This window comes from Scylla paramamosain, chromosome 6 (assembly GCF_035594125.1).
Source record: "Scylla paramamosain isolate STU-SP2022 chromosome 6, ASM3559412v1, whole genome shotgun sequence".
Lineage (NCBI taxonomy): Eukaryota > Metazoa > Arthropoda > Malacostraca > Decapoda > Portunidae > Scylla > Scylla paramamosain.
Genome location: NC_087156.1, coordinates 18,187,172 through 18,194,496, shown reverse-complemented (window position 1 = coordinate 18,194,496; position 7,325 = coordinate 18,187,172). Strand labels below are relative to the sequence as shown.

The 7,325-nt window shown below is 45.7% G+C and overlaps 1 long non-coding RNA gene and 1 other non-coding gene across 2 annotated transcripts in view; one reads left to right on the top strand and one right to left on the bottom strand.

Annotated features, from left to right (window-relative positions):
- The window catches only part of LOC135101110 (uncharacterized), a 17,174-nt gene extending 13,648 nt beyond the window's left edge, over window positions 1-3,526 (top strand). The window contains exon 2 of the long non-coding RNA XR_010269031.1: window positions 2,860-3,526. This is a non-coding gene — a long non-coding RNA (uncharacterized LOC135101110). The remainder of the gene's footprint in view (window positions 1-2,859) is intronic.
- A 2,740-nt stretch (window positions 3,527-6,266) lies between these two features.
- Trnap-agg (transfer RNA proline (anticodon AGG)) lies at window positions 6,267-6,338 on the bottom strand. Its single transcript has one exon. It is a non-coding gene; the product is annotated as a tRNA-Pro (tRNA).
- Between the last annotated feature and the right edge of the window lie 987 nt (window positions 6,339-7,325).

Below are 7,325 nucleotides of genomic sequence, written 5' to 3'. Positions count from 1 at the left end.
GCGGAAGAGGGTGGGATGGAGGGAAGGACCGGTGTGCATTGTTCCCTTTCCCGCGCGCTAAATACGTCCCTGACAACAATAACAAAAGTGGGAAGCAATAAAGGAAACAAGGGAGTCATTCTCTTCCAATTGGCCTTTTCGTCCTCTTTTTTTTTTTTTTTTTTCATGTTATCTATATTTCTCTATTTATTTGTGTGTGTGTGTGTGCGTGTGTGTGTGTGTGTGTGTACCTTGTTATTTCCAGTGAATAACACGGTTTTCCCTTTCATCACACGCCTCTCTTACCTAACGCTGTACTTAATTGACCTTTCCTGTTTTGTTTTATTTGCGAGTTGCTCTTACTTTACTATTGCTAAGTATACCCGTTGAAATTAAAGGAAAGGATGTATAAGTTGTTAGGGTCTTAATTATCGCTTTTGTATTTCTCCACCGTATTCATTTGTGTTATTATTGTTTGGATGGTAGGGTAAACTATGAGGGTCTTCAGGTAGAAGATGTGAGGTACGGTCAGCGGCAGACAGCGGCAGGTACTGTACTTGCTGGGAGATGTACAGCAATCTGCCACGTAGGTACAGTTGGATATTGAGCGTTGTAGCGGTTGAGCGAGGAAGAGCAAGAGGAGGAAGGGAGGAGGCGAGGAATGGTGGGGAGGGAAGGAGGAAGGGCTGTGCTACAGGCCAGATGTTCTCGATAAGCGTGTCAGAATTTCTCAGAGTGAATCAGGAGCTGTCAGCGTCCCTCACAGGCTTGGCGAGCGTCGTGAGGCGCGTTGTCGGGCAGCCGTTCGTCACCAGCCGCCTCGACCCTCTGGCGGGAGCTCCTCCAGTCATGAGTCGCTGCTCGAGCGAGCACGCCCAGTTTACCGGCGAATTTATTGCCTCATAGTGCCATTTTTTTTTTTTTTTTTTTTGTCGAGGGAAGGAGAGGGGCAAAAGAAAACGTGAGCGTGTTGCACAAAGTGAAGGACTTAATTATATTTGTCATACAATCTGTTATATGCAACCTCGGCATATTTGTGTGCGTCTCTCTCTCTCTCTCTCTCTCTCTCTCTCTCTCTCTCTCTCTCTCTCTCTCTCTCTCTCTCTCTCTCTCTCTCTCTCTCTCTCTCTCTCTCTCTCTCTCTCTCTCTCTGTATATATATATATATATATATATATATATATATATATATATATATATATATATATATATATATATATATATATATATATATATATATATATATATATATATATATATATATATATATATATATACGAGGTGTGTCATTAAAGTTCCAGGACTGGTGTCCTAAAAGATGAATTTCAAACCCAAGCCACAAACCACCATATTTCCCCTTCAAAGTAATCCTTCTGGAGTATACAACTGCGCTCCCAACCCTCTACAGTCACTAATCTTTTTCTTACGTGCTTTTAAAATCATGTCCTCTGTTGCAGGTCGTTTAACAATGAGCGCTGAACAGCGAACAAACTTGAAGTTTTTGGTGCAGTTGGGGAAAACGCCGTCAGAAGCACTGGGTATGCTGCAAAAAGTGTACGGGGATGAGACAATGTCACGCTCACGTGTTTTTGAGTGGTGCAAGAGGTTCAAAGAGGGCCGGGAGGACGTGGAAGATGACCCCAGGAGTGGAAGACCCTCAACGAGCAGGAATGAGGCCAATGTTGAGCGTGTCAAGCAGATGGTGCGTGACGATCGTCGGTTGACTGTTCGAAAGATCGCAGATGAGCTTGGCATGAACCACAACAGCGTGTGGAAGATTATCACTGAAGATCTGGGCATGCGGAAAGTCTGTGCGAAGATGGTGCCGAGACTCCTGAACGATGACCAGAAGGGACGACGCATGCAGGTGTGTCAGGACATCCTCGAGCGTCTGGAAACTGAACCAGACTTGCTCAGGAGAGTCATCACCGGCGATGAGTCCTGGGTATTTGAGTACGACCCGGAGACCAAACGCCAGAGCCTTCAATGGAAGAGTCCGGCGTCGCCACGGCCGAAGAAAGCAAGGCAGTCCAGGTCCAGCTTCAAGGTCATGTTGATCGCTTTCTTCGATGTGAGGGGCATCGTCCACTGCGAGTTCTTGCCACAGGGCCAGACAGTCAACCAACATGTGTACAAAGAAGTACTGCGGCGTCTGCTTCGTGCAGTGCGCGAGAAGAGGCGGGAGTTGTGGCAGGGCAACTCGTGGCTGCTTCACCACGACAATGCGCCTGCTCACAATGCCCTGAGCATCAGAGAGTTCTTGGCCAAGAAGAACATCGCCGTGCTGGAGCAACCGCCCTACTCACCTGACCTCGCTCCGTGCGACTTCTTCCTCTTCCCCAAGCTCAAGGAGGTCATGAAGGGGACCCGTTTTGATGATGCGGACGACATCAAAAAGGCCGTGACGACGGAGCTGAGGAGCATCCCGCAAGAATCCTTCCAGCAGTGCATGCAAGCCTGGCAGAGAAGGATGGACAAGTGCATGCGGTGCCAGGGGGATTACTTCGAAGGAGATAACCTATAGTTTGTAGCCTGGATGTGAAATAAAACTTGTGTGGCACCAGTCCTGGAACTTTAATGACACACCTCGTATATATATATATATATATATATATATATATATATATATATATATATATATATATATATATATATATATATATATATATATATATATATATATTATTGCACTTATACTAAGAATATTTTTACTGTTACTGTCTTTTTGGTAAACCAAGACCCTTTTTTGTCTCTGAAATATTACATGAATAACGTTTCTCTTCTCTCGGGAAAAATTATTTTGTAATTTCACGTATGAGGTAAATTTAATGTATCATATTACACAATATACACGGGTTATAATTTTCCTTTTGTCTCTAGTTTCAGGAAGTAGTGTGGTGTTTCCGTTCTGCTGCTGGTGGTGCTGCTGCTGCTGGTGGCGCTGCTCATGGTGGTGCTGCTGCTGAACGTGAGTGTACCAAGGTCGCTTCTCGTCCCCTCAACCAGACATGCATAGCGAGGACCAGCCGACGCATTTTTTCCCACCTGTGTCTCAGTCTGGAAGCTTGCAGGTGTTACACTTCTCAAAGCCTCGTCCGCATGCAGTTTCGTTCTCTTTTTTTTCTTTCATGATCTGCCCTCGATTTTCATCCTCCTCATTTCCTCCTCTTCTTCCTGGTATTCCTGCTGCTTCCCCTGCCCAAGGCCACGTATGAGGGCGTGGCGGTGATGGCCAGGCGGCTCAGGTGTCCCGTCAATGTCACGCGCAGCAGCAACACCTTGAAAAATTGCACGGTCAGCTTCTTCGCGCCTCCTTCCTGGTATTGTCTCCCTTAAAAGCCAGTCGTGCTCGGCCGCCGTGACCTACGTGTGGAATTATCGTCATGAGAAGCGTTTTCCTCTCATGGAGTTGTTGTGCGCATGCTGTGACTGATGACTGATTCACCCTGTCAGTTTTCCCTCAGTATATGAAACCTCTGAGGAATGTGCGAATCGGCATCTGTCTCTTATACTTATGTTTTTCCCTCTTTTCCTTCCTTTTTTTTTTCTAATTCAGCCAACCGTGAAATTTGCAAGGAATATTTTGATGTTTATTTATTTATTTTTTTCTTTCTCTCTCTCGCACAAGTGTGTGTGTGTGTGTGTGTGTGTGTGTGTGTGTGTGTGTGTGTGTGTGTGAAGCTAAAATTGTTTCCTTTCTTCAGAATGTTTATATTGCTGAAACTTTTCTATCGTGTAAAGTGTGCGTTCACTGAGTGGAAGGTTGCAGTGTGTGTGTGTGTGTGTGTGTGTGTGTGTGTGTGTGTGTGTGTGTGTGTGTGTGTGTGTGTGTGTGTGTGTGTGTGTGTGTGTGTGTGTGTGTGTGTGTGTGTGTGTGCGCGTCCCAGCTAACATATATTCACTTCCTCTTTTCTGTTTTCTCTCTCTCTCTCTCTCTCTCTCTCTCTCTCTCTCTCTCTCTCTCTCTCTCTCTCTCTCTCTCTCTCTCTCTCTCTGTACCCGTCTCACTCTCGTCTTCTCGCTCACTCCACATATTTGTAATTCGCATTGTAAACCATCAATTAAAGCATCGTTTGATCTCAGTATGGCGCTGCGTAATCCAGACAGCGAGAGGGGGAGAGAAAAAAAGTATAACCATGAAGAAAATGGAGGAGGATATAAAGAAAACTCCTTCGTCTGAGATACCGTTGAAGACTACCCGGCTGCTGGAGATTAAATTGCATATTAGATAAAGGCAAACAGGAGTGCAATTCCTAAGCGGTCGCCTTAATAGACACGTTCCTGGTACACACTCGGCGGTGAGAAACTTAAAGTGAAACTAGTGCAAACATGGAGCGAGGGAGGGAGGGAGGGAGGGGGGAAGGATACGCCGGCTGCCAGAGAGAGAGAGAGAGAGAGAGAGAGAGAGAGAGAGAGAGAGAGAGAGAGAGAGAGAGAGATAATGAACATAGTTGGATAATAGCCATGGAGGGTCCGTGGGCGATAGTAACACCAGGTTTGAACACAAAGAGCCAATGAAAGGGATCAACGTGGCGTTTATATTTAGGATCCGCTATCCTGTTAGTGGCACTGGATCCCTTGCTACCACCACCGCCACTACTGATGCCTCTCTCTCTCTCTCTCTCTCTCTCTCTCTCTCTCTCTCTCTCTCTCTCTCTCTCTCTCTCTGTCTGCCTGTTTGCCTCCTCCGTTCTCTCTTTTTTCTCTCTTTCGTTCTACTTCTATTTATTTATTATCCTATTTTTTTCCTATTCTAGTGTACGTTTTCCTTTTCCCCTTTCCGTGTTTTCACTTCCCACCACTTCCTCCTCCTCCTCCTCGTCAGCTAACCTTCCCCTCCCATTCCATCTCGGCTATCACCCCTAAAACACTCTCCATGGACTCCCGTTTTCCCTTTTCCATCCCTTTCCCCTTTACCTTTCCCTCTAACACTTCCCTTTCCTACCGTACTCATTACCCTTCCCTCCTCCTCGCCCTCCCTTCATTCCCCTCATCGCAACCACAATAGCAACTCTCCCCTTCAATCCCCCCTTTACTTTTCCTTGCGCCTTCCGTTACGCTTCCCTCTCTAGCTCCCCCCACATCACTCCAACCATCCGGCAGCCGTCCCTCGCCTTTACAGCCTCCACTCCGCTTTTCAGCACATTGGAATATCACCATTGAACCTTTGTGCTCCGCCGGTGCCGTTCCAATGCAGGTAGGGCGATAGCTGCGTTTTGTCCCGTCGCCTGAAAACAATACATCATTTGGTTCATTCATTTGCCCGCCACAATACGCACTGATGTCACTCTGTCATTTTATAAACGCGCGGCACAATGCGGGGCCGAGGCAGGCAGCGAGAAATTGAATGATAAAATAAATGGCGCCGTGTGATTGTGTTTTGCTTGTCGCCTCGCTCGCTCGCTTGCTCACTCGCTTGCTGCCAATGTGTGTGTGTGTGTGTGTGTGTGTGTTGGTGTTGGTTTTGGTCCCTTCAATCAAGATGTAATTTCCAGTTTCTTTTTCCACGTATATTCTAGTGTGTGTGTGTGTGTGTGTGTGTGTGTGTGTGTAATATTGACTTTGATCATCGCATAATTTCAACACTTTTCTCCATACGTCTGCAGTCAGTGGCCTTCACTTCCCCACTCAGTCCTCGTCGGCACATGTTTTCCTCCCTAACAAGATGGGGTGTGGGCTGCGGCCTGTCACTTGTGGGAATTAAAAGAGAACCTGCGGGGAAGAGAGGGGGCAGGAGCAGCACCACCACCACCAGTATTCGAGCCGGCAATAGCAGTAAAACCCGCATTAGTGTATAACAGCGCCGACAACACGGCCAAAGGGAGGGGCAGGAGGAGGGAACAGCGACGTAGGGCAGGGGAGAGGGCCGAGTGTTAGCGTCCGGCCAGTAGCGGCGGTGTTATGGATTGTAACGACGAAGGGACAGCGTTTGGGCCTGGCTTGGTGAACCATTCTGGGCTCCTCCTCCTCCTCCTCCTCCTACTACTACTACTACTACTACTACTACTACTACTACTACTACTACTACTACTGATAATCACATACGGGCATCAGAAAATAAGGGAAGCTGCATGAAGCCAGCAGGTCTACACGTGGCGGTCTCTGTAGTTAAAAAAAATGTTACTTCTCTCTCATGGGCTTGCTGCTCCTCTTCCTCCGCCTCCTACTGATAAACACATATGGACATCAAAAAATAAGGGAAGCAGAAAATAAGGGAGCTGCAAAAAGATAGAAGGTCTACACGTGGCGGTGTGTGTTTATAGTTAAAAAAAATATTACTTTCTCTTGGGCCTGTCCGGGATTTGAACCCGGGACCTCTCGCACCCTAAGCGAGAATCATACCCCTAGACCAACAGGCCTTTCTTTAATAGTGTTGCTGCTGCTGCTGGTGCTACTGCTATTACTACTACTACTACTACTACAAGTGCTGCTATTAATACAGCAACTGGTAATCATTCATGCAGGTGGTACTGATATCAATAATTGGTATCACTGGTAATAGTTTCTTGTTGCCAGACCAATTACTGTAATATTGCCTTCAACATATGTAAGAAAAAATATTCTTGCGCGAGTGACCTTCATGGAAATGTAATGCCTGTCAGCGAGTATGGTAATAATGTATTATGTCAGTAGTAATGTTAATAATGGTGGCAATAATCATACTATAATACTACGCTTGGTATTACGTCACTACTACTACTACTACTACTACTACTACTACTACTAATAATAATAATAATAATGATGATAATAATAATATTTTTTTGAGGTGCCAGTCCGTAAAATAGAGCCAAATGATTTATCGGAAACTGGAGGAAAGGTGTCTTAAAACCTCCTCCTCCTCCTCTCTGTACTCCTTATCCTCCTCGTCGTCGTGATTTCCAGAAAGCTTTCGACACTGTTCCTCATAAGAGACTCATCAGTAAAGTAAAAGCTCACGGCATTGCCGGAAACACCCTGAAATGGCTGAGAGACTGGCTCTCTGACAGAAAACAGCGTGTTGTAATAAATGGAAAAGAGTCAGAGTGGCATAAGGTAAATAGCGGCGTTCCTCAAGGCTCTGTATTAGGACCAGTACTCTTCATAATGTACATAAATGATATTGATGAAGGGATAAACTGCAAAATAAGTAAATTTGCAGACGACACCAAAATAACAAGTAGAGTTACGTCTGTGTCACAATGGCAGGAACTGCAGTGTGACCTCAATAAACTAACAAGCTGGGCAGAAAAATGGCAGATGAGATTCAATATAGAAAAGTGTAAAATTCTACATATCGGAAGCAACAATGTTCAGGCGAGATATGTAATGAATAACATGCCACTGTCAAGTGCTGATAAAGAAAA